At 36.9% G+C, this 25,626-nt stretch overlaps 1 protein-coding gene and 1 non-coding gene across 3 annotated transcripts in view; both read left to right on the top strand.

Annotated features, from left to right (window-relative positions):
• Positions 1-25,626, top strand: part of Sgcz (sarcoglycan zeta) — a 246,332-nt gene that overhangs the window by 16,901 nt on the left and 203,805 nt on the right. The window lies entirely within an intron of this gene.
• Positions 20,662-20,769, top strand: LOC125339759. The gene has a single exon (XR_007208609.1). It is a non-coding gene; the product is annotated as a U6 spliceosomal RNA (small nuclear RNA).

The following is a 25,626-nucleotide window of genomic DNA, read 5'->3' as shown; positions in this document are numbered from 1 at the left end:
TAGAACTGACCTGAGGACTATTCAAGTTAATTTAATAATGAGGTTTATTCAGGCATTAACATGCATTTCAATTACTTAAAAAAAAAATAATAACCAGCCATGAATTTCAAAACTATCACACAGAGGTAGAATGAATATTAAATGCAATAAAGACAAATATTTTCTATTGGATCTCCCAAGAGTTTTATCTGATAAAATATATTTGGATATTTTTACCTCAAATACTATAAATACAAAATACAGTATTGATCAGATCATTTTTAAAGTTTTCACATGTTTTTGGATGCATTCAAATATAATTCTGAAAAGAAAGTCATCAATTTTTATTTAGAGAAGAAAATTCATTGGATATAAAATGTGGCAAGGTGGAGATGAAACTGTGAAACAACTTCATCTGACATTTTTAGCAATCTAACAGCTGTGGAAGAAAAATTATAGCCCTCTAGTTTCTTTTTGTTTTTGCCAGTACTGGGGCTTGAACTCTGGGCCTGAGCACTGTCCCTGGCTTCTTTTTGCTCAAGGCTAGCACTCTACCACTTGAGCCACAGCGACACTTCTGGCTTTTTCTATATATGTGGTGCTGAGGAATCGAACCCAGGGCTTCATGCATGCAAGGCAAGCGCTCTACCACTAGGCCACATCCCCAGACCCTAGCCCTCAAGTGTTTGTTAGTGATTTGATTTACTACACTTCTGCTGTATTTTGATAGTAATGCTATGTGACATAAACACACCACACACACACACACACACACACACACACACACACACACACATTGTGAGACATGAATGTCATGATAGACAGAGCTTTCAACAGCTTTAAAGTACAGTTCTTGCTGGATTTTTTTCCCCTTGAATTTTAATGTGTTATCATTTCCTGGAATACATAGCTAATGTCATTCCACTTCATTCTCACCAAGTTTACTAACCATTAGCACTTTAGGTCTTCACTATGGTTCCCATTCCACAATGCTACAGTGCTAAAACCCCAAGTCAATTCTAGGTCTGTCTCTTTCACTCAGTGACTCTGCGGAGTCACTGCGGAGGTAACAGGTGGTTAATCTGTTGGTGTCTGTGGAGTCCATTCTCAACTCTCTGCCTCCTAAAGACTCCAAAATAGATTTGCTCCTGCTTGAAAGTAAATGCAGCCTCTCCTTTGAAATTGCTTTCAGATCCAGGGAAAACACTCTTCTCTTCTGCATCATCTGAGCACCTACGCGATTTGGCGTGCTTCACTTTAGTAACAGGCACATGGGCGCCTCTGCGGATTTATAAAATGATATCCAATATATCTGTAGAAATTTGAGCATGTTCTTCAAGTATAAACTAAAAAGAGACTGTCTTTAACTATATGGAACTATGTGTTCTGATTACTAGAGAAAAAAAAATGCTTTCCATTGTGCAAACATCAAAATAATGACTACCACTCTTACCTATCCTAGCACTTGCCAGACAGGCTCCTTCACACTTGAATCGTGCCAGAGCCCCTTCGTCTGGGTCATTTCCGAGACAGGATCTCACTTTGCACTTCATGCTCTGGTTCTTCTGATGTGAGATCCCAAGTCGCTGAGGGTCACAAGCACAAACCACGTCCCTCAGCTACCGGGTCACCCATTGGACACCCTTGTCACTCACTGGTTGAGACAGAATGGAAAACATTTCCTTGTTCCCTGGCTGGTTTCGAACTGCCATTTTTCCCCTCCCAGTTTCTCTAGTAGTTAGAATTACAGGATTGGGCCTCGAGACCTCGTTTTATATCATGTGTAACAAATTTTTAATTGTGATAGATACTGTATTCAAGTAAGATTGGTTTTATAGATCCTAGTATGTTTCTATTTGAATTTTTGGGGGTTGTTGTGGGGCTTAAACTCCGGGCCTTGAGCCATTTTGTGCTCAAAAGTAGAGCTCTACCATTTGAGCCACAGCCTCACTTCCAGTAAATTTTTATTTGAGGACACAGCTAAAATAAATAGATAAATAAATAAGTAAATAAATAAGTAAAATTGTATTTAAGGGCTAAGATTATTGAACCTCACCACTTTGTATATGATTATAATTTCACTTATAATTTAGTTATAATATTATTATAATATATTATATTTTACAGTTTAAAAACCATCAAATAGTGGTTCTTAAAATAATTCTGAGCCTGATGCCAGTTGTTCACACCTGTAATCCTAGTTACTCAGGAGGCCGAGTGTGAGGTTCACAGTTCAAAGCCAGCCAGGGCTGAAAAGTCCATGAAACTCTTATCTTGAGTTAACCACCAGAAAACCCAAAGTGGTGCTGTGGCTCGACTGGCAGAATGCTAGCCTTGGCTGCAGAGCTCTGCAACAGTGCCCAGGCCCCAAGTTCAAGCCCCACAACTGAAAAAAATAATTCTGGATTTACTTCTTGAAATTGTAATTTGATTATCATTAAGTAGTTGTACAAAAATGTTACCATTCAATATATCTGGTTCTAAGGATAGTGCATCTTTATCGATGTCCTTCTTAGTCCTTCCCAACCCAATCCTTCCCCTCAATCTTCTTAGTTTCAAAAGATCCTCATTGGGAATCCTATGTCTGTATTGTGGCCTCCCCTTTCCTCCGTTACTTTGATTTGAATGCTAGTAATCAATGAAAGTAACTAGTATAAGTGATATTATTTGAAGCTCAGGTACAAAAAAAAAAAACAAAGAAAAGGAATTCTATCAACTATGTCAGGCACCTCATTATCTCTGTGTCTACCCTGTGCATCTTGTTCATAACTATTGGAGTTATTTCAGATTTCTTTGTTTTAGGGAACTGTTGGACTGTCAGAATTAAGTGGACTGCTAGTGAATCGTCCTGATAATGATATTAGCCTTATTACAATTCATTCTTGACAAAAATAGTTTAACCTGTAGAATTACGAAGTCATATAACTACTGTGGGTTTTTTTGGGTTTTTTTGTAGTTGTTGTTGATCGTGGGGCTGGAACTCTGGCCCTGGGCACTGTCCCTGAGCTGGTCAGCTGAAGGTAGTGCTCTACCACATGAGCCACAGCACCACTTCCATGCTACTCTTTTTGAAAAAAAATTATTTTTATTTTAAATGTGATGTCCATACGGGTAATGGTTACTGAAGTCAGAGAAAGAGTACATTTCTTCTTGAACAATGTCAGCCTTTCCCTAGTTGTCTCCCAGTTTTACCTCCCATCTCACCCACAAGCTGTATAGTGCATTTTCAAGCATCTGTTCACCCATTGTCTTACCATTTCTGTGGCCCCTTGACCCTCTCAAAGACAGATAAATGAACAAGCAAGACAAAATGAAATGGAAACAAAAACAGCCACAGAGGGGGAAAAAACACTGTTGTTTCTATTTCCTGGAGTTCCATTCGGTAAATAGTTTGATATGGTCCGATGTGATCCTCTTCTAATAATATTTCCCCTTTATCTCACCTTGTGTGATAATCAGTCGTTAACGCTATAGTCTACACTTCATTATGCCTTCAAAGATTTCCGAAGAGTGTCTCTACCCCCGTGCAATAAAATGATATCTGCTAATGGACAGGCATTCAAGATTGCGCTAAAAATATGAGTGCAAGGGATAAAATGCTCCCAAAAGTTTAGATCCATTCAACAGAAACCCTTAACAATGATCAAAGAGAGTCAGGTTTTTCCTGGAAAAAAAACCAAAATCAATAAAATTTAAATTCAAAATTATGATGTATTTGTTTGATGGAAGACTTGTAAATAAGTCATAAACCTGATTCTCTTTATTGATGTATTTATTTATTTATTGCCAGTTCTGGGGCTTGAACTCAGGGCCTGGGCTGGGTCCCTAAGCCTCTCTGTGCTCGAGGCCTCCAGTGCTCTACCACTTGAGCCACTTCTGGCATTTTTCTGATTAGTTTATTGAAGGTAAGATTCTCACAGACTTTCCTACCTTGCCTGACTTTGAAGGGCAATCCTCAAATCTCAGTCTCCTGAGTAGCTAGGTTTACAGGTGTACACTGGTACCCGGCTAGTCATAAATTTTAAACCACAAATATTACCAATACTTTGGAACTAATTTGAAGAGGAAGTACATTTATTTTTGTTTTTCAGGTAAATGGAATATGCATTTTAATCTTGTACTTAGGCATCTTCAGAGTAAACTATATTTTATGAGAGTTCAAATGATTATATATAGATTTTAATGTGTTTAATGTTTTGACTGTTTGTACTTAGTCATTGCCTAATTCAGTAGAGGTAATTTTTCCTTAATAAACATTTCTGAAAAGAAGCACAAGTAGGCCACATTTCAATATACATTATATATTTTAAAAAATATATTCCTATGTGATTCCCTTTTGGCCACATCCCCTCCAGCATTTGTTATTATTAGTTTTCCTGATAATGGGCATTCTTACTGGGGTGAGGTGGAATCTCAGTGTTGTTTTGATTTGCATTTCTTTTATGGCCAGTGATGTAGAGCACTTCTCCGTGTGTCTCTTGGCCATTCTCATTTCCTCTTCAGAGAAGTCTCTTTTTAGGTCTCTAAGTCCATTTGTTGAGGGGCCATTGGTTCTTTAGTCAATTTTTTGTAGGAGTTTAATTTTCTTAGCTCCGTATATATTTTAGATATGTAGCCTTTGTCTGTTGTATGGTTGGTAAAGATCTTCTCCTAATCTGTGGGCTTTCTATTTTTCTTACAAGCTATGTCCTTTGCCCTGCAGAAGCTCTGCAGTTTGTTATAGTCCCATTTGTCCAACCTTTCTTTGATTTGTTGTGTTTCTGGGCCTTTATTAAGAAAGTTTCATCCTGTGCCAAGGAGCCCAAGTGTCTCTCCTATTCCTTCTTGCAATGTTTTCAGAGTATCTGATTTTACTTCGAGGTCTTTGATCCATTTGGAAATGATTTTGGTGCAGGGTGATATATAAGGATCTAGTTTTAGTTTGTTACAGGTGTTGAACCAGTTTTGCCAGCACCATTTGTTAAAGAGGCTGTCTTTCTTCCATCCTATTTTCTTAGCTCATTTATGAAAGATTAAGTAGCCATAGTTCTGAGGTTTCATTTCTGGATCTTCAGTTCATGGGAGTACAAACTTGTTCAACCACTGTGGAAAGCAAAATGGAGGTTCCTCAGAAGACTAAACATAGAGCTCCCCTACAACCTAGGAGCCCCACTTCTGGACATCTACCCAAAAGATTACAACCAAGGCCACACTATAGCCACCAGTAGTGGGCTGGGAATATGGCCTCGTGGTAGAGTGCTTGCCTCATATACATGAAGCCCTAGGTTCGATTCCACAGCACCACATTTATAGAAAAAGCCAAAAGTGACACTGTGGCTCAAGTTGGCAGAGTGCTAGCCTTGGGCAGAAAGAAGCCAGGGACAGTGCTCAGGCCCTGAGTCCAAGCTGCAGCACTGGCAAAAGAAAAAAAAAAAAAAAAGGAAAAAAAAAAGCCACCAGCACAACTATGTTCTTCACAGCACAATTTGTCATTGCTAAAGTATGGAATCAACCCAGGTGCCCCTCAGTAGACAGCAGGACCAGGAAAATGTGGTACATATACACAATAGAATTCTATGCCTCTATCAGAAAGAATGGCATTGCCCCATTCGTGAGGAAATGGAAGGACTTGGAAAAAAATCATACTAAGTGAAGTGAGCTAGACCTAAAGAAACATGGACTCTATGGTTTCCCTCATAGTGAATAACGAGTACAGGTTTAGGCTAGTCACAGCAGAAGATCACAAGAGCCCAATAGCTAAGATGATGCTAAATGAAATGAACTCCACGTTATGGAAACAAGTTTTATATCATTGTTGTAATTATTTTCAACAAGCCATGTGAAACAGTAGCATTTTTTGTTTCTCTCATATTCCCTTCTTGTGTTTGTACCCCTGCTATCACTGTATCTTATCTGAGTACCCTGGATATTGTATATACATGTATGAGAACTAAGGAAGGGAAAGGAATATCAAAATTGAGAGACAAAGGATAAAAAGTCAAATGAATCCAAAAACAATACTTGCAAAACCTTTTGATGTAAACCAACTGTACAACTCATGGGGGGAGAGATAAAGGGGAGAGGAGAGGCAGGGGCGGGGGGGGAATGAGGGAGGAAGTAACAAGTTGAACAAGAAATATACCCACTTCCTTGCATATGAAACTATAACCCCTCTGTACTTCTCTTTGACAATAAAGGAAAAAATAAAAATATATACTCCTATAAAAGTGCACTAATATATTCAAATGTTACTATTTATTACAATGAAGATAAGATTAAGCGAATGCTTGAGGAAGCCGTGCTAAAGCATTTCAAAGAGGATAATAGACATGAAATGATTGCTAAAACAGTTCTGAGAGACATATTAACTTTCAGTTCCCATGAAATTCTCAAGGAAATATTACGACAAAATTAGAAAAACACACTTTTGGTAATATTAGTGTACTCGTGTTAAGTATCTCTATTGCATATGCAAGTGTTCCTCATGTAGGAATGATCATAAAAAGAGCAAACTAGATAAAACCTAATGTATAGGCCTGGCGTTTGCTGCCACACTGATTGAAGCTGACAGCCCTATGCTGTTTGCAAGAAAACTTCACAGGGCGTTTGGAACAGATGCTAAACAATATGGTACATTTGATTTCATGCTGCTCACGCGTGCCAGCCCCTGGCATTCTTTATGAGGTCAGAGGATTAGTAAAATTCTAGTCAGCAGGAATGCAGGGAAGGTAAGGAGAAGGCGCCAAGCAGGTGTGCTGGAATGAATTAGATATGGGCTTTCCCTAGGTGTATCTAACTTGCCCTTCAGCATATGCTTATAAGGTCATAAGGGACAAAAACTTATGCCCAAGTAATTCAATACAAGTAATGCAATTAGTTATGTTCTTTACATATTGTGTATGAAATGTGAAGGTATGATAGACTGAATACTTCTAAACTTAATTTAATGTTCCTTAAAAAGCAAATTTACCTAATGGTAATTCATCAAAATGATGATATTCAAACATCAATGAAAGACAAGATAATGTGAATGCATAGAATTAAATGGTATATAAAACACTTATTACTGGAAATGCACTGGAAATTCCCCACTTCCAATACAGCATAAACCGTGCTTTATACTAGCATTTTATTTTCAGTAATGATATACAGTCTATGCAAAGTAGGAATGGCTGCCTTCATATTGTAATATGCCAGAGAGTGTATTAAATTTAGTTCTCATGTCACATTTGTACATTCAGTACTGAGGTTGAGGACATTTTCTATTAGAAGGCAATGATAAAAATCACAAGCCTCAGAAAATAAAAAAATCAACAATGTTCAAAAATATTGCTAACCATTTTGATGTTCTCCTTCCCTACTTCAGATAAACGTATATACAGTACACAGAGCACAAAATCAAATACAATGACAACAGAGGTAAAACCACAGGGAAGAAAAACAAAAGAAAAAGACATAATTCCACATGATATATTGAAAATAACAACAACAATGACAAACTGCTTGCTTTCACAACTTAGAGTTCATTTTGCTTAGCATCATCTTATGCAATCATCTGTCCATAGCTATTGAGCTATTGTGGTTATCTGCCAGAATTATCCTAGAGATATACTAGTTATTACCAATGAGGGAAACCAAGAATCTATGTTTATTTGGGTCTGGGTCACTTCACTTAGTATGATTTACCAATTGGGGAATGTCATTAAAAGATGAACCGAGGCAACAGCAATACTTACAAGAAAATATGCTGTACTCCAACTGTACAAATGGGGGGGGAGAGGGAAATGGGAAATATGTAAATATGTATGTAAGTGTAACCTATCCATACAGTACCTTTACATTAAAAAAAAGTGTTAGAAGGAGAGTGAAATGGCAACAAGAAGTTTATACAAACAGCTATCTTAGGCCAATAGTACTTTTAAACCAAATCGAAGGAGATGATGGGTAGCAATGACACAAGTATTTGAAAAAAATAAGAACTCTCTGTTACATAATATTTCAATTTTTGGCAAAAATAGAAGTTTTTGAAAAATTAACTATATGTGTGATAACTAAGGTAAATATAAATTTTTAAAAAGAAAGCTAAAAATAAATGATATATATATACATACATGCACACATACACACACACACACACACACACACACACACACACACACACATATCTGTAACCCCAGGCTTGATTATGTTTGTGCTCAGTAAAAAGTTGGTAAAGAATATTCTCACAAAATTCCCTTCAATTACCAGGGTTCTTTTAATCTTTGGATGTTCAATGGTAGAACTTCAATGGTAGAATTTTCTAGATGCAGGTAACTTGAGGGAGTGCATGGGGTTGGAACAGAAGGGAGTAGGGAGAATGATGGGCGGGATGCATCAAGATGCATTGCACTCACAAATTAATATATTGAACTGAAGCCTCTTTGTACAATTAAATATAATGAAAATAAATAAATTATTAAAAATAAGTGAATATAACAAAAATGAAGACATTTTTTCAAGGATTGTTAAATGCACAATTTAATTCACCAGCATGATGGTTGGAGGTTTTTGTACTTCATTTCCTATGTAGTTAGAAGACAGATCTTCTTATGTAAAGCCTGGAAAGCTTACCCTCTAATTTTCCTTACTTTCTTGTTCTTTGAGATATTCTTGTTATTCTGTTTCTGAAATATATGCACAAATAGTCTTCCTGCCTCTTCTTTATAGTAAAAAAAAAAAAAAACTTCATTATTTTGGATGTGAATCAGAATATTTTCTCAAAAAGCCACTTCTTTTTTATGTCATTGTTATGTACACTACCAATGTATAATTATTAATTAAAAGGTATTAAATAATATAATTTCCATGCAAAGATACTCATTATGATTACGAAGAAGGTTAGGGGTACTTATTTAATCATTTTAGAATTGCTCTGAAATTTCACTTTATTTACATATATCTCCATTCAGTTATGATAGTTTTTAGAGCTTAATTATCACAGGAAAAAATATAAACAACATTAAAATGGAAATGAATCCCAAATTAAGAGGTTTTTATAGAGAAGATTGAATGAGGTATTGGAACATTCATTCCAAAGAGGTGGGAAGCATATTCTTCTATCAGTGAAGGTCACGTGTAGGCAAATAACAATGGGCAATAATGAATAGCAATGAAAGAGTTTCAGACGAGTAGCTATGAGTTGAGACCTCTTGATCAGCCAGTAGGAAATGTCCGCCACCTTTCTAATGCCACGACCATTCTCACTGTCTGCTGGCCACACAGTGGCCATTCCGCCTCAACCCCCTTATGCTGTGTGCCCACCTGGGCCTCTAAAGCTAGCCTACCCAAACCAGAATGACCCCAGACGCAGTGCATTGGTGGCCCTGCATCCCCGCAGCACATGTGGAGCTAATTACAGCCAAATAATCTATAAGGAAACTACGCTGGGCCCCCATCCCCAGCCCACATGAAACCAAAGTGACTATTCCAGATTACAGTGTCACCCCCACACATAACTTCGGGAGAAAGCTGTGAACTATGGAAAGGGTAGAGATAACTGGTCGACCAGGTACATTAATCATAATGTAGAATTGTGAACAATATGAGCAAACAAGTTAACAAGACACTCCAATTAAATGCAGTGATGAGTGATGAGCCTCCCACAGTATTGATGAAATGCGCAGTGAGAAGGCTCAGTGAGCTGGGCTCTGGTGGCTCACACCTGTGATCCTGACTACTCAGGAGTCTAAGATCATGTTCAAAGCCAGCCCTGACAGAAAAGTCCCTGAGATTCTCACCTCCAATTCAACCATCAGATAACGGTGGCGCTGTGGCTCAAGTGCTAGAGCACTAGTCTTGAGCTGCGGAGCTCAAGGACAGCACCCAGGCCCAGATTTCAAGCCCCAAGACCAACAAAAAAAAAGGGCTCAGTGAGAGTCAAAAGAATACTAGGAATTCATGTGATTAGGAAGATGATATGCATGAAAAATTCAGGAAATTTAGAGATATCTTCCAAAAAGCATAAGATGGAAATCTTGGGAATGAGGAATTCAACAAGTTAAACTACATATTCACAAACTCCCATCAGAATATTAGATCGCTGTGGAGGAACGAATAGCTAAACTGTCAGAAGTTTTTGGCAGTATTACAGAAAAATCAAATAATAATGATTATCATAATCATCACATGATCAGCGACACTAGTGATATCGTTAAACAAAGAAATATTTCTACTTATTTTTTAAATTTATTTATTTTTTATTAATTGAACATAAATTGTTTTACAAATTTCTACTTATTGTGAACCAAAGGGAAGAATAAGAGACAGAAATGGCAAGCCTATTCAATAAAATGTAGCTGAAATTTCCCCAGTCTTGAAGACATGTACATTCAGGTAAAGAAGGTTCTCAGGTCACATAGAAGGAAGATAAAAGAACTGTAAATTTGAATTTAATCCGACTAAAAATAGAAAAAACAACACAGAATTTTTTTAAATAGTGATGAATTTGTTTAGCCCCTATAAAGACTAACAAATATTGTTTTAAAAAGGAAGATAACAAGTCACATAGTACCAGAGAAAGGAAAAAGCAGAAGATATTATTCCAGACTCTACAGATATCCTTGGAGAAGTATGAAAATACCTGGGAAAACTCTCGACATAGTCAAAACAGACCAACTACTCTCAAAACTCAAACTATCAAAACTCAAATTAAAATCGAATAAATTCCTATGACTTTTGAGGAAAGTAGGTGTTAATTTGAAAATACTGCCAACCTTTTTCAAGATAATTTTACTAAATAATACTGTTAAGTATTTAGAAAAAAAGCCCAAAAAACAACAATAAAAAAACAAACAAACAGTTGGTGGTGGCTCACATCTGCATTCCCAGCTCCTCTGGAGACTGAGATCTGATCATTGATGTTCAAAGCTAGCACAGGGCAGGAAAGTTCATGAGACTCTAGCTAGCCAGGCAGGAAAGTTCATGAGACTCTTATCTCAAATTAACAACCAACCAACCAACCAAACAAACAAACAAACAAAAAAAAGAAAATCCAAAAAAATCCCAAGAATTTGAACTGTGGCTTGAACTGGTAGAGCGCTATGCAGAATAGCTCAGGGACAGCAGCCAAGTCCTGAGTTCAAGCTCCATGACTGACAAAAAAAAAACAACAAAAAAAAAACATCAAAACAAAACAAAACAAAGCAAAACAAAAAATACAGAAAAAACATGCTTAAATAATCAGTCCAATAAAATAGAAGAAAGAACCACACATACTGCCTTTCATGGTAGAATTATTAAGTTAAATGTAAATCAGAGAGTTGATGCCAAAAATTAACAAAGTAAACCAATATGCCTCATGATTATTATAAAATCCCTAACCAAATTTTAACTAAGGGAGTTAAGCAGGATTTACCAAGAACCATACAACATTCCTAGATTGTTTATACTAAAAAGTGGTTCAGAACTGGTAAACTAGTTAAGATAATCTTTCTGATTAAAAGCATAAAATTGGAATATGATGAAATCATATTTAGCAATAAGATATTTGACAAAATTTATACTTATGTTTAATCATCTCAGAGAGTTGAAAAATTGTTCAACTTGATCTAGAGCATCAACAACAAAATTATAGCTCACATCATACTTTATTTGTAAAAATCTTATTATTTTCTTCTTAAGATGAGAAAAAATAATGATGCCTACTTTGGGGCTCTTATATAGTAGGCACTGCATATTTAAGACACATATAGAATAAGCAGAGTATAAGTGAAGAAGACAACATCTATTTTGAGATGACATATTTATGATGAAATTCCAAGAAAGCAGTGAAAAAAAAAGTAGAGAAAAAATTAAAGAAAGGAAAAGAAGTGAATGAAAGAAAGAAGATAAAAAGAAAATGACACTTCCCCATTCGTAAGGAAATGGAAGGAAATAGAAAAAAAAAACAATACTAAGTGAAGTGAGCCAGACCCAAAGAAACATGGACTCTATGGTTTCCCTCATTGGGAATAATTAGTACATGTCTAGGACAGACCTAGCAGAAGATCACAATAGCTCAATAGAACAAATAAGGTGATGTTAAGTGAAATGAACTCCAAGTTATGGAAACAAGTGGTTTATCATTGTTGTTGTTATTTTCAACATACCATCTGTAATTATGCCCTTTTCCTTTTATCTTTCTTTCCCGTGGTTTTACCCCTGATATTGCTGTAACTGATTTTAGTATCCTGGATATTGTACATACATTTATTGGGACTAGGGAAGGGGAAAGGAATACCAAAATCAAGAGACAAAAGATAAAAAGACAAACCAATGCAACAGCAATACTTACAAAACTATATGGTGTAAACCAACTGTACAACTCATGGGGGGAGGGGGGAAATGGGAGGGAGGAAGGCAGGGGAAAATGAGGGAGGAGGTCACAAGTTGGATAAAAAATGTACTCACTATCTTTCTTCCATCCTATTTTTTTTAGCTCCTTCATCAAAGATTAAGTAGCCATACTTCTGCGAGTTCATTTCTGGGTCTTCAGTTCTCTTCCATTGGTCCTCAGGCCTGTTCTTGTGCCAATACCAAGCTGTTTTTATTACCTTAGCTTTGTAATACAGGTTGAAGTTTGGTACTGAAATTCCTCTAGCACTGTTCTTTCTACTTAGTATTGTTTTTGCTGCTATTCGTGGTCTTTTATTGTTCCATATGAATTTCTGAATTGCTTCCTCTATTTCATTAAAAAATGGTGTTGGGATATTAATGGGTATTGCATTGAATTTGTAGCTAGCCTCTGGCAATATTGCCATTTTGATTATATTAATCCTCCCAATCCAGGAGCATGGGAGGTTTTTCCATTTCCTTAGTTTTGCCTTAATTTCATTTTTCATGTCTTTCACTTCTTTGGTTAAGGTTATTCCTAGGTATTTTATGTTTTTTGAGGCTATTGCAAAAGGAGTTGCTTTCCTGATTTCGGCCTTGGTCTTCGGGTCATTAGCATATAGAAAGGCCATTGATTTTTGAGGGTTTATTTTATATCCTGCTTCTTTGTCAAAATTTTGGATCAGCTCTAGTAGCTTGGGAGTAGAGTCTATGGGGTTCTTTACGTATAGCATCATGTCATCTATGAAGAGAGAAGGTTTAGCTTCCTTCATCTTTTCCTATTTGGATCCCCTTTATATTTTCTTATTGCTTAATTTCTCTGGCCAGGAATTCTAGTCCTATGTTGAAAAGGAGAGGAGAGAGTGGACATCCCTGTCTTGCTTCTAATTTTAAAGGGAATGGCTTTAGCTTTTCACCATTTAGAATTATGCTTGCTGTTGGGGTGTCATAGACTGCCTTTAGAGGATCACAAGAGACTAATAGCTATGCTCTTATGAATGCATAAGATGATGCGGGGCTGGGGATATAGCCTAGTGGCAAGAGTGCTTGCCTTGTATACATGATGCCCTGGGTTCGATTCCCCAGCACCACATATACAGAAAATGGCCAGAAGTGGCGCTGTGACTCAAGTGGCAGAGTGCTAGCCTTGAGCAAAAAGAAGCCAGGGACAGTGCTCAGGCCCTGAGTCCGAGGCCCAGGACTGGCAAAAAAATAAATAAATAAAATAAAAATAAATAAATAAAAAGATGATGCTAAGTGAAAGGAACTCCATGTTCCAAGTGTTACATCAGTGTTGTAATTATTTTCAACATGCCATGCGAAACCATAGCTTCTATTGTTGATGATCTTCTTGTATCCCCTTCCTGTGGTTGTACCAGCGCTATCACTGTATCTCATCTGAGTACAGTGGATACTATATATACGTGTATTAGAACTAGGGATGGGAAAGGGAATATCAAAATCGAGAGACAAAGGATTAAAAAGACAAAAGGGCGGGGGGGAATGAGGGAGGAAATAACAAACAGCACAAGAAATTTACCCAAGGCCTTAAGTATGAAACAGTAACCTCTCTTACATCACTTTGACAATAAAGAAATTTTTTTTAAAGGTAAAAAGTCCTTTTTGAAAGAGCTCAGGGACAGCATCAAAGCTCTCTGAGTTCAAGCTCCATGTTCAACAACAACAACAAAATCACTCATATAATGTACGGCTTGATAAATTACATTATAGAATACAAGATAAATATCACAGCCAGTCGTGATGCAATTCTAACAAAGAAGAAATTTCACAGTTTTAAAAATATGTGACAATTACATGTAATTGCCCCAAAGTCTAACTTGGGCATAAATATTAAAAATAAACCTTTGTAGTATTTTCTGTGAAAAAGACTATGCTGATGAAATGAGATGAAGTTATTTGTAAAGGACAGATATTTCTGGAAAACTTCTGAATTTGTCAGTTCTCTCCAAATTGATAAAATCACAAACAGAAGTTTTGGTGTTGAGATTCTTTTGCAATTTATGTAAAAATAAGAGTACTCTATAATAGCTATATCAATTTTGACAAAAATAACAAATGGGAGAAATCAGTCCTCCTTATTTTAAGATACACATGTGGATAAATATACACACAGACATACACACACACACACACACCAATTACAAATTTTCAGAATTTATATTCATTCCAGGGAAGGGGATGTGCAGAGAGAAAACAGGCACTAAAAATAGTAATACTACTATTAGATATAACAGAAATTCAAGTTAATGCTGGTTTTAGATATCAATACATATTCATCAAAATATCTAAATAAAAAATTCCATAAATATTGGCAAAGGTCCTAGGAAAGTATATCACTTATGCATCCTGAGAGGAAGAGTAAAATGATTCATACTCTAGAATGCTTTTTGGCTTTATTTTCATAAAATTAAGTATCTAACTAGTATGTGATGCAGTAACTCTACTCCTAGACATTTATCCCAAACACTGTCTTCATAAAAAAATCTATTCTGTTTACTGAAATTTTATCTGTAATTGCCAATTGGAAACAGCTTAAAGACCCTTTAGAAGGTTACAGCTTAAAAAATTGCAATGCATCCATCACACACAACACATACACACACACACGCACACACACACACAGTTTAGAAATAAAGGGAAAACATACTTTCAAAACATTGGTGAATATGAGCAATGTGTGAGCTCACATTTGAACTTACACACGCAAGCAAACTAAGATCTATAGGAAGGAGCATGTAAACGTAGGACTATATTGTTATCCATGTATATTCTTAGTGCACCTGCTGTTCTTCCATGTGAGGCTCAATGGTAACATTTAGTAAGGAATAAGAGAAAGGTTTCTACTGCTAAGCCAGGCATGGTGGCAACCATTTGTACCCGCAGCACTCTAGACGCTGAGGCAGGCATGGTGGCAACCATTTGTACCCTCAGCACTCTAGACGCTGAGGCAGGCATGGTGGCAACCATTTGTACCCTCAGCACTCTAGACGCTGAGGCAGGCATGGTGGCAACCATTTGTACCCTCAGCACTCTAGACGCTGAGGCAGGCATGGTGGCAACCATTTGTACCCTCAGCACTCTAGACGCTGAGGCAGGCATGGTGGCAACCATTTGTACCCTCAGCACTCTAGACGCTGAGGCAGGCATGGTGGCAACCATTTGTACCCTCAGCACTCTAGACGCTGAGGCAGGCATGGTGGCAACCATTTGTACCCTCAGCACTCTAGACGCTGAGGCAGGCATGGTGGCAACCATTTGTACCCTCAGCACTCTAGACGCTGAGGCAGGAGGATAATCCACCCAAAGCCAATGGAGGCTTCTCTGAGTTGGAAGCTACAAACCCAGAATCTGTCTCAAAATGCAAGAGAAAAAGAGGATATGAAGAAAAACTTCATATATTGGTAAAGGCGGTAATTATTAGTAAAAGTAATTAAGAATATAAGACCAGTCTACATAATTAATCCTTTCAAATTCTTGAAGCTGTGCATTTTCAAGGAAAAATACAGTTGTCACAAAAACTGATGTGTTGATGAAGTTTGATAAGAAATATACCCACTACCTTACATATGTAACTATTATCCCTGTGCACATCACCTTGACAATAAAAATTAAAAACAAAAACAAAAGATGTGTGAATGCGAACTCCTTTGACAACTACTTAGATAATAAGATATTTCTTAAAATATAACACACTGTATGGAATGCATGTTAGGCTCCAAACAGAAAAATCTATCTTTTAAAAGGCTTATCTCAGATGAAGCTTATAAGATTTTCAAAATATTATAAGGAGTATTTCTTTGTTTTATGATTTTCTACAGCCTGGAAAATATAAAACTTCTTACTTTATTTGGCACATAAATTCGCCACACTTTTTCACAAGTATAAATTTAATAACATCAAATTAAACAACCTCTCTAAGACTTTACTAAACTGACTGCACATTATAGCAGACAGGGATTATATATTCACAAAGAATGTTCATGTGAATCCAATTTATGGTCTTTCAAAGTACAGAGAGGATATTCAAATTCAATTTGGTAGGTGATATAAAGTCTACTGTACTCCAATAAAGCAGATTATGTTATCCTTATGTCAACTGAGGTTCTTAAATCGCTTGCCAAAACTCAATTTTAAGTCTGTGAGTCAAAAGTCTTTTAACTAGTTTCTATGACTCCCTTCTTCAGGATGTTTGGTTTAATTCCGTTGTTTGATTTAGGCTCTCAAATGCTAACATCTTCCCATGAGAAATGGAGGAGGCATAACTAAGGGTCCTTTATGGGTTTGTACAAATATCTACTTCCACCAACTTCTGGGTAACTACTAATGCACTGGTCACAGAAGGACGATCACAGAGCTGTGATTGATGGCACATTTTCCCTCCATTTTGTTTTTCCTTAGTCTAACACTAATTATGGAACTATCCAATTATCTTAATGACAGAAATATTTTCACACTCTAGGCCACAGGTTTTTGTTTCTACATCAAATTATAGGAGAATCAATACTCAACAATTTTTTACCTTGATTTATAAAAGTTCAATAGTAAAATCTTAACAATGTCATTATGTCTGGATGACACCATTTTTAAGAGTTTCAAAGAGTCAACTCAGCGAACCATTAAATGTCCTTGGAGGTTTTCTGTGGGTCAATTTATGCACATATATGTTTCAGTTTCCACGGTAACTGATAGTACAAAAAGATGTTTTTGGTAGAAATAAGTTTCAGTGAAAAACAGAGCAGAAGTACTTTACAGTTCACTTTTGATATGACATCTAAATCAATTTTTGTGAAAAGTACTGATGAAATACTGAAAAACAACTTTGCAATATCTATGTTTGTGTTAAGAAGTGTCTATGTTTGTGTTAAGAAATGAGGAAGGGAGTAGAAAGGGAGATAGATTTGCCTGCCTGCACATTTTATAATCCATTTTATTTTCCCTACTGCTTGAATAAACTCTAAAGTCTTATGTATTATTTTAATTTAATTATTCTTTCAAGTTTCTAAATTTTATGATTGCCCTTGTAGATAATTTAGTGGGAAAAATAGTTTCATCATAAACACACACAAGTACTGGTGGATCACACCTGTAATCTTAGCTGCTCAGAAGTCTGAGACATCAGAGAATCATAGTGCAAAGCCAGCACCGGCAAGATAATCCATGAGTTTTATCTCCAAATATCCATTAAAAAAAAAACAAAACAGAAATGGAGCTGTGGCTCAAGTGTTATCCTTCAGCATAAAATCTCTGTGACAAAGCTTGGGCCCTGAGTTCAATCCCCAGAGCCAGCACACATGTGCATGTGTATACACACACACAGACACACACACACATCAAAAAATTAGTTCACAGCATTTTAAGAAATTATCGGACAGAGAACTTTCCATATTCTAAAATAAAAATGAATACCCTTATTGTGCTACTAGACAATAGGAACAGGTAGGAATGCAATAAACAACGCACCCCCAAATCATTCATTTTTAATATAAATGCAAGGAAAATACCTAATGAAAAAGCACCAACATTTTATATAATAGTTTTGAAATGTTTCTTGAAAGACATATTACTCAGAGTCCAGAACCACAAGTAATGATAACATTATGAATTTAAATTTCAATAAATATCTACAGGTATTTTGAAATAAATCATGTATCTCAAAAACATAACTACGTTCACTGACATGAACATGTACATAATAACCTTGGCTATGTAATGGTTTATACTACAAATAATTATAAATTAATGTGTGCTAACAAGGTAAATTTTTTCTAGTTAAACGGATACTGATAATGAAATCAAGAAATTGAGACTATACCGATATTCAGTAGGTTACATATCTGCATTAGATCTGTTGTAACAGTAAGAGTAAAGATGCAGTATAACTTGGGTGGTGTCTTCCTCCTGGAAATGAGATGCCATGGTATCTTTTCTGCTATTGAAATTTCCACCTGTGACAAAGATGTAAAAATAGCTTTAGTGTAAATGGGATTCCTTAGAGAATAGTTGAAAGGAACATGACGGAAGCACAAACTCGGGTGAGCGGTGAGTGTTGAAAGCAGCAGTTGCCTGAGAGGCGATGTGCTAGCAGTCACCATGGTGTAGCCGTTCTGCGGGGTGGGAGGGGAACTGAGGGAGCTTTCAGAGCAACGTGAAAGTAGAGGCTCCAGGCAGCTCAGGGATTTGCCTCCCAGGCCTCAGGTCAGGTTATGAGGGAATGCCTAGTTACTCAAGGGGGAAGAAATGAGCATTGCTATAGCCGGGAACTACGAAAGGACCTTATGCCTAACAGGTCATCTGGAAAGTTCTCCAACCCAACAAAAATTGAGAGATATCAGGGTAGAAAATTTCTACAGTTACTTAAATGCAAACGTTCTAAGAGCTAAAATTTAAATATCAGTTGCAATCTGAATAATACACAGGAAAAATAGATGACTGAAAATCCCCAACAGAAAATAGTTTTATGGATGAGTAATAAGTGATTGCTTAGTTGAAATCTCCATATACATTACCCGTCGTCTCGCCGTTTTGAAGTTCCCCTTCCCTTTCCTGACTCAGACAAACATATACACTACCCAGGGTACCAAAATCCAATACAGTGACAGCAAGGGCCAGATGCCCCTCAGTGGCTTACTTGTCACTTGGATTGCTGGATATCAAAAGGGCATCTTAAAACAAGATAAGGCCATTTATGACTCTCTTCATTTTGCATCTCATTTGCCTTAATCTTTTGGTAAGATTCCTGTTCAAATCTGCACCTAGGCATGTTCATCTTTTAAGGAATGCACGTACAGTTTTTAACCTTTCCCCCCTCCTAGGATAAACAGGAATAACTAAGAGATCTTCAACAGATTGTGAATTGCTAGCATTGAGGACACACTTATGGCACCTTGTCAAGACTCCTTCAGTCATTTCTCTATGCCTTCCAGCGACAACAGGGTCTTGGAGACAGATCACCTCATAGTAAGCCTTCTCTCCAAAGCTGGAGTGATCATTTCATGAGAATGCATGAAGGATCACATAGCTCATCCTAAAAATCCAAGGAATAAGAAAGAGTTTATCTCTTGAGCGGCAGCAATTTTCTTGGCACCCATCAGACTGTGTGAACAGAACTGAGATAACGATCAATCAGAGCAGAGTTTGAGCAAAAGGGCTTGACTGCACACCATATTTTGCTGTATAACCTTGGAGGTTATGTGGGTACCCTCCACGCAGGACACGTGATCTCCCTTGTCTTCCAAGGATGATCTCATGGGACAGGGAACTCCTTTCATGACTGCTACCATCACCTTTTCCTTTGACTTCTGTGATAAGTGGGTTGACTTGATTTATGGCGACCCCTGGAGTGGCCTGTGGCCATGCCTCTGCCCACATAAGATGCTATCGGCATAGCAATCATTGCACTACACATATGTTCTAAAGAATGACACTATAAGCACGAACAATTTAGTTATAATTTCTTCATGTGCTTTAGACTTTCCCTTCCTCTGTATAATTCTACCTGACACTGGTTGTGATTACACAGTCATGGTGAATTGTAAGAAGTGGATAAATTGAACCAGGCATGGTGACACACACCTGAAATCCAAGCATTAGGCACTAGGGAGTCACAAGCATTAGGATTGTTCTTTCAAAGCCAGCCTACACTGTGTTGGAAATTCCAAGGCAGCCAGTAACAAAAAAAGAAAGGTGAATTAAAACAAAACACCAACTTATAAAGGGGAATATACAGACCCTTACATTTTAGAGGAAAAAACAATAAAGAATGGTGTGAGAAACCAGGCTTAAAGGATAGCACATATATCAATTCATTACCCATTAGCTTTTTAAATTTTATTTTTGGCCAGTCCTGGTGCTTGGACTCAGGGCCTGAGCACTGTCCCTGGCTTCTTTTTGCTCAAGGCTAGCACTCTGCCACTTGAGCCACAGCGCCACTTATGGCTTTTTCTGTGTATGTGGTGCTGAGGAAAAAAATCTAGGGCTTTGTGCATGCTAGGCAAGCACTCTACCACTAAGCCACATTCCCAGCCCCACCCATTAGCTTTTAACAATGAAGTTAAAGTACCTTACTGAGTACCTCAAGAACTACTGAGATAGAAGCAACCAGAAAAATGAATCTAGCATTCAGATTTCTTCCCATTAAAGACTGAACTATGGATTTAGAATATTCCAGGAATACATTTTCCAAATTCTATCTAGATTGGAGACCCAGTTAACCAATTGTCTTCTGTGGAAACACAGATTAATATATTTGAAAGAAATGATAAAACAGAATGAGACCTGTCATAACACTTACTAAGATATATGAACTCCAATTTCTGGAATAGTTTTAAGATTAAAACACTTGCTTTGGCAGTGTACTTGCTAAAATTGGAAAAACACAGGCAAGATTAGCAGGGTCCTTGTGCAAGTATGTGAATTTTAATGAAATAGTATTATGACAAGTGTAATACTACTAATTCTCCCAGGTACTGGCAGATGACAATTCTCTCTAGGATTAAGAGCATTAGCAGAGGACTCAGAAATGTTTGACTTTATCCTCAGCTACTAAATATGATTGTCACAAGACAGGAGAGCAAGGATTTGAGATAGTGCACATTTCAAATCAAAGGCTTAAAACCTGAAATATGCATATTGCTAATCAGCACATCTAGAACACGACAAAATAAAAAGAAAGGATGAACACTTTTAGGTAGTCACACTGTGTGAAATACATGCCTTTGTTATATTCCATTTGTCATATTCCATTGCCAATATTAAGAGGATACTGTTAAATCACTGTAATTGCAAGTGTTTTAACAGGGCTTGATAGAGAATGTTTCAAAAAAATTCTGTTCAGAAAGAAGAGGACAGTTTTTACAATTATATAAGGAAATTTTTTGAGGTGGAATGACAGTAAGGACAAAAATTTCATTTGCCACATCACTGAAATCTATCTAATTTAAGAGATTATTTTTTTTCTTTTAAGTTTTTATTATCAAACTGAATTACAGAGAGGATACAGTTTCATACATTAGGCATTGGATACATTTCTTGTACTGTTTGTTACCTCCTCCCTCATTCCCCGCTCCCTCCCCCCCTTTCCCTCCCCCCCATGAGTTGTTCAGTTCATTTACACCAAATAGTTTTGCAAGTATTGCTTTTGTAGTTGTTTGTCTTTTTTTACCCTGTGTCTCTTGATTTTGATAATCCCTTTCAATTTCCTAGTCCTAATACCAGTATACAGGGTTTCCAATGTACTCAGCTAAGATACAGAGAAAGTGTAGGTACAACCACAGGAAGGTGATACCAGAAGATCATCAATAATAGAAGCTACAGTTACACATGGCACGTTGAAAGTAGTTACAACTGTGATATAACAATCGTTTCCATAACATGGAGTTCATTTCACTTAGCATCATCTTATGTGTTCATAAGGACATAGCTATTGGGCTTGTAAGGAAATGGAAGGACTTGGAAAAAGTTATACTAAGTGAGCCAGACCCAAAGAAACATGGACTCTATGGTCTCCCTTATAGTGAATAATTAGCATAGGTTTAGGCAAGTCACAGCAGAGGATCATAAGAGATGATTTTTTAAAATATTAAACTAAGGGGTAATTATCACATCATGGACAAAGTCACAAGCCATGAGTCTGGATTCATACAGTCGTTAACCCAAAAATCGAGCACTTCACTGTTCTGATTGCGATATTTGGGTAGTATACAGGTTTCAAATAACATGGCTGTTCACAGATAAATAGAGCTTCACGATGTGCTCCAGCCAGTGATAATCTCTTCCCAGGTGGATGACTCTGTTTTGTTCAGTGAGAGCTATTTCCTGGCATTTTAACTCTACAAGATTTTCACCCGAATAATTAGCTAGGATACTTAATCACTCGATATGAATTGCAACTCATTCAATGTTGACTCTGAGTAAGTTCTATCCTAGTATTTCAAAATAAGGCTTAGCATATAGACTAAGCGGCTGGAGTATCAGGACACTAAAAATCAGTGACTTTGATATAATGGAGGAATCAAAATTACAGAAGATAAATGTGGGAACTTAGTAGTGTAAAGTAAAGCTAAAAGGCCAATGTGATAGGAATGGTTATGAAGAAATCCATGCATTATCTGGATATAGGTTGAAGCTAAAGACTCCTTTAAGAAGAAAGCTATCATTTGAGAAAACAAAGAAGAAAGAAGTTCAAGAAAGAAGAATAAAGCAAGCCATTTGCAAAGCAAAGAATGAAAGAATAGCTATTTTTCTACTTAAGAGTCTGAAGAGACTCCCTCAACTTTTGTCCCTTTTCTCTTTGATTTAAATGCAGTTGCCATTTCTAGTCTTAAAGATTTGGGGATGTAACAATGTTGGTCCCACCCAATCCTTTTTAAAAACAAACTTGTGCTTTAGAATTTTAGCTTGCTAGGAAAATTAAAAGCATTATCCAGCAGTTTCCCATCCATCCAACTCTCTCCTCACACTCACTGTATGGTCAACCTCAAATCCGAGCATTTGCCGTCATTGCTGGACACATATTGACCTGACCTTACTGCCGTGACTGGTTCAGTGTTTACTGCGTGTCCAAGGGATTTGTGTGTGGAGAGTTTGTTCCCTGGTGTGGCAGTTCTGAGTGACGGACGGCAAGACCTTTAGAAGCTGGGACCTAGTGGCAGATCATGGGGAGAGATGTTCAAGGTGATTCTCAGGGGATTCTGGCTTCTTTCCATGAAGGTTCTTCTACAAGCCTGAACCTGACTCTGCACAGTGTTTCTGGCTTCCTGTGTGTATGGCATCTCATCTTCCCCACTGTCAGAATGTCTCCCAAAGCGGCAGTGCCATTTTGCATTGCCACATGGAATGGAAGTGCTCTTCCATATTCTCATACAAGAGAGTTCCTGCTGCTCCACACCCCCCCCCCACTGCCCCAGACTGGGGGTGCTTGCTTTCCATTATTATCTCCATTATTTTTTTTCTAAGCCTACTTTAAAATGAGTGCTTTCAGTTCAGCCTCCCACCCCCAACTTTTGCGAGCAATCTTGAGTAAGATCCTTGAGTTTTTAAAAAGATGAGTAAAGAGAACATTTGTTAAAAAATATATTAAGCTCCTCACGTTGAGTACTTAGGGAATTGTCACTAAAGCAGCAATGTCATAATGTATAATTAATTGAATAAGTTATACTAGCTGGATAGGATGTTGGTTTTCCCATTTATATTTTCTATACTTCTCTCTCCACATAAGGTAGCTAAGGTATATTAGTGTGTTTTTGTTGTTGTTGTTGTTGTTGTTTTTGCTTTTTCTTTTATATATATAATCAAACTGAATTACAGAGAGGTTACAGTTTCATACGTTAGGCAGTGGATACATTTCTTTTTTTTTTTTACTTTTTAAAATTAATTAACTTTATTGTTATTATAGAGGTATGGTGCATAGGGTTTATGATTACATGAGTCAGGTAATGATTATATTTCTTTTTTTTTTTTCTCAAATTTTTATTATCAAACTGACGTACAGAGAGGTTACAGTATCATACGTTGGGCATTGGATACATTTCTTGTACTGTTTGTTGCCTTGTCCCTCATGCCCCCCTCCCTCCCCCCCTTTCACTACCCCCCCAGGTGTTCAGTTCACTTACACCAAACAGTTTTGCAAGTATTGCTTTTGTAGTTATTTCTCTTTTTTTACCCTGTGTCTCTCGAATTTGGTATTCCCTTTGAATTTCCTACTTCCAATAGCGAGAAGCTGGAACCAACCCAGATGCCCCTCCATAGATGAATGGATCAGGAAAATGTGGTACAATTACACAATGGAATTTTATGCCTCTATCAGAAAGAATGATATTGTTCCATTTGTAAGGAAATGGAAGGACTTGGAAAAAGTTATACTAAGTGAAGTGAGCCAGACCCAAAGAAACATGGACTCTATGGCCTCCCTTATTGGGAATAATTAGTACAGGTTTAGGCAAGCCATAGCAGAGCATCACAAGGCCCAATAGCTATACACTTAGAAACAAATAAGATGATGCTAAGTGAAATGAACTCCATGTTATGGAAACAAGTGATATATCACAGTTGTAACTATTTTCAACATCCTATGTGTATGTGTAGTTTCTATTATTGATGATGTTTTGTATCACCTTCCTATGATTGTACCTACACTATCTCTGTAATCTTATCTGAGTATATTGGATACATTTCTTATACTGTTTGTTACCTAGTCCCTCATACCCCCCTCCGCCCTCCCTCTGTCCCTTCCCCCTCCCCCCATGAGTTGTTCAGTTGTTCAGTTCATTTTCACCAAACAGTTTGTAAGTAGTGCTTTTGTAGTTGTTTGTCTTTTTTACCCTGTGTCTCTCAATTTTGGTATGACATTTCCCCATTTGTAAGGAAATGTAAGGACTTGGAAAAAGTTATACTAAGTGGAGTGAGCCAGACCCAAAGAAACATGGACTCTATGGTTTTCCTCATAGGGAATAATTAGCACAGGGTTAGGCTAGTCACAGCAGAGGATCACAAGAGCCCAATAGCTATACCCTTATGAACACATAAGATGATGCTAAGTGAAATGAACTCCATGTTATGGAAATGCTTGTTATATCACAGTTGTAACTACTGTCAACGTGCCATATTATGTAACTGTAGCCTGTATTATTGATGATATTCCTGTATCACCTTTCTGTGGTTGTACCTACACTATCTCTGTATCTTATCTGAGTATATTGGAAACCGGGTATACTGGTATTAGAACCAGGAAATTAGAAGGGAATACCAAAATCAAGAGACACAGGGTATATTAGTGTTTTCACACAAAAAAATCAGAATACTTAAAATATTTTCTTATGATGCTTAGAAATTTGCATTTCATATTTTTATTGGAATTATTTCAGTGTAGATTTAGTTAAACAGAATTGTGTGTTACTTGGTATATCATACAGACTCTTTTAGGTGGGTTTAGTAAATGATAAAGAATGGAAGGGTATAAACAGTATAAAGTTCCCATAAGAAGGTATCTAATAAAAATAAGATAATTGTGTCCTTTCTACCACCCAAACTCAATTTAGAATACTAATGGGGTAATAAAAATCACTAGTACGTAAAAGAAGTCACAGTGTTAAGAAACATAAAAAATATAGGTAGTCAATTTCATTTCAGTGAAAAATATTAACGTTCATTTATGAGCTCATAATACTCAAAAAATTTACAACCAAAATACTCCAGTATCTCAAAGTTTAAATTTTTTTCTTCTGTATTCTTCTCGGGAGCAACTTTAGATTTTTCTTTATTATGAGCTCCAATAATGGCAGGGCAGTGGAGATGGATACAAAG

The sequence above is a fragment of the Perognathus longimembris genome, chromosome 21 (genome assembly GCF_023159225.1).
Source record: "Perognathus longimembris pacificus isolate PPM17 chromosome 21, ASM2315922v1, whole genome shotgun sequence".
NCBI classification, from domain to species: Eukaryota; Metazoa; Chordata; class Mammalia; order Rodentia; family Heteromyidae; genus Perognathus; species Perognathus longimembris.
This window is presented reverse-complemented; position numbering and strand designations above follow the sequence as displayed.